Here is a 2,566-nt window from a genome sequence, read left to right as displayed (position 1 = left end):
ATTGCTGGGCAGCTTCAGAGTGGCAGCTGCTGACTGAGGGCCCAACTCTGCAGCAGCAGTGCAGAAGTAAGGGCAGCGATACCACACCATGCCATCCTTACTTCTGCGCTGCTGCTGATGGCAGCTCTGCCTTCAGAGCTGGGCTCCTGGCCAACAGCTACTGGTGAGCTTTGAAGGCAGTTCCGCCGCCAGCAGCAACACAGAAGTAAGAGTAGCAGTACTGCAACCCTCCCTACAATACCTTTGTGGCAACCACACAACTCCTTTTTGGGTCAAGATCCCTACAATTACAACACTTTGGATTTTAGATTTTAATAGCTCAAATCTTGAAATTTATTATTTTAAAAATCCCATGACTGTGAAATTGACCAAAATGGACCCTGAATTTGATAGGGCCCTACCCATAATGATACATTCCTACTACTCCAGTATATTGGCTTGCAGAGACCCTCATGGCCTCTCCATGCTTACACACTTCCCAGCAGATACCCAAATTCTACTTAAGCCCTTTTGTACCCATGGAGCGGAGGGCAGATTTAGGCCCTTATTCCTTAAGATACCTGCTTCAAGGAATCAACACAATATGTACTAGTTTGAAAGAAAAATGGTTCAAAGGGTTCATAGTAGAGCCAAGAATCTGGTTCATTTCTTTTCCCATTTATTCCCAACTCAGTCATTCCAAAAAGTTTCCTTTGCAGTCATAAAGGTTAGAAATGTTTTGGGGTTTTTTAATTAAAATTTAAATTCTGCAGAAACTGATGAGGTAGCAGAGCAGTGTTAGGACAGTGTGCCATCTCCTACTGGCTCCTATCGGGACTCTGTTCTGAAACAGCTTAGGTAGTTATCGCACTGCATGCTTCAATGGTACAATTTTTCTTCCATAATTTGTCTAGAGGGATTTGGTTATCTATTTATGGAAAGACTAAGTGGACATGATTGTCTTTCTGTTTGCAGCTGTATTCCTATACATCTTAAGGTTGTGGTATTATGATAAGAATGTGGACTCTGGTTTGCACTGAAGGCAGAACCCCACAAACAAGATTTTGCTAGATTTGTAGATTCATAGATTTTAAAGCCAGAAAAAATCCTTATAATCATCTAATCTGACCTCCTGCATAACACCAGTCACAGAATCTTACCCAGTAATTTCTGCATCAAGCCCAGAATTTCTGTTTGAGCTTTTAGAAAGATATAAAGTCTTGACTGCAAGTAACAGAGAATCCACCATGTCCCTAGATAAGTGTTTCCAATGGTTCTACAGGTCATCAAAATATTAAATGAGAGTAATGTGAAACAGGTTTTATAAATATGCATTTTAAACCAGAAAAATGCTTTTTGTAGAAACTGAAGCCTCACTTCTAGTCTCTGTGAAGTGCTCCCAACTGAATAAGAGAAGCTAGTAAAGATAATTTAAAAGAAAAAGAGACAAGAGACTGCACTTAACTGAACAATGTACACTACAGAATCCACATGGTAGAGGAGTCAGCAGCTGTGGTTGACAAAATCTTTCTAACTGAATACCCCAAATGAGCAACAATGAATCAACTCGGACATTACTCAAGTATGCATCAGCGGTGACACCACAAAATATAAGAATCCTACTATTAACTCAATTGTACAGAGTTGTTTAGATTACACTGCTCTACAGCCAAAATGCTTCTGAAATAAATGTAGTCAAACTTTACTAATTCTGGGTCACTGAGAATGAAAATGATGCTTAAAATTGTTGATTGGCTCTAGTCTAGCTGTTGGGCTCCAGACTACAGCAGTGGAATCTCCTGGCAGGTGATGTTAGGGTTTCCATGTTCCGTGACCGTCAAAAGGATCTTGTCCCATTCTTCTTCATGGAAGGTGATCTTGTAGCCTGCAACAACATCGATGGTGTGATGGCAGCCCTCAACATCGTTCACGATCCAGAAGAGTGGAGACTGTTCATTGATTCATCGAAGACGAGTCTTAAAGCTGTTTTGCTGCATAATGGCAATGTTTTGCCATCAATTCCAGTTGGTCATGCAGTCCATATGAAGGAAACCTATGACAACATGAAACAACTTTTGAGGTGCATAAACTATGACCAACATCAGTGGCAGCTTTGTGGCGATTTGAAGGTTGTTGCTCTCTTGCTTGGTCTGCAGACTGGATACACAAAGTACTGCTGTTTTCTCTGCGAATGGTATAGTCGTGCAAGAGATTCCCACTACATCAAGAAAGATTGGCCACTCCGACAGTCATTGGAGCCTGGGAGGAAAAGTGTTCAGCATCCACCACTTGTTGAATCAAGGAAGATTTTGTTACCACCCTTACACATCAAGCTGGGTCTGATGAAGAACTTTGTCAAGGCCATTGACAAAACACAAGCAGCTTTCAAGTACCTCCGTGGAAAATTTCCAAGGTTAAGTGAAGCTAAGATAAAGGAAGGTGTCTTTGTTGGTCCTCAGATTTGTGAACTTCTTCGAGATGATGCATTTGACCATGCACTGCGTGGCAAGGAAAAGACGGCATGGAAAGCCTTCCAGTTAGTGGCAATAAATTTTCTCGGAAACAACAAGGCAGACAACTACAGGTT

The sequence above is a fragment of the Chelonoidis abingdonii genome, chromosome 2, assembly GCF_003597395.2.
Source record: "Chelonoidis abingdonii isolate Lonesome George chromosome 2, CheloAbing_2.0, whole genome shotgun sequence".
Taxonomy (NCBI): Eukaryota; Metazoa; Chordata; order Testudines; family Testudinidae; genus Chelonoidis; species Chelonoidis abingdonii.
Note: the sequence above shows the minus strand (reverse complement) of the source record.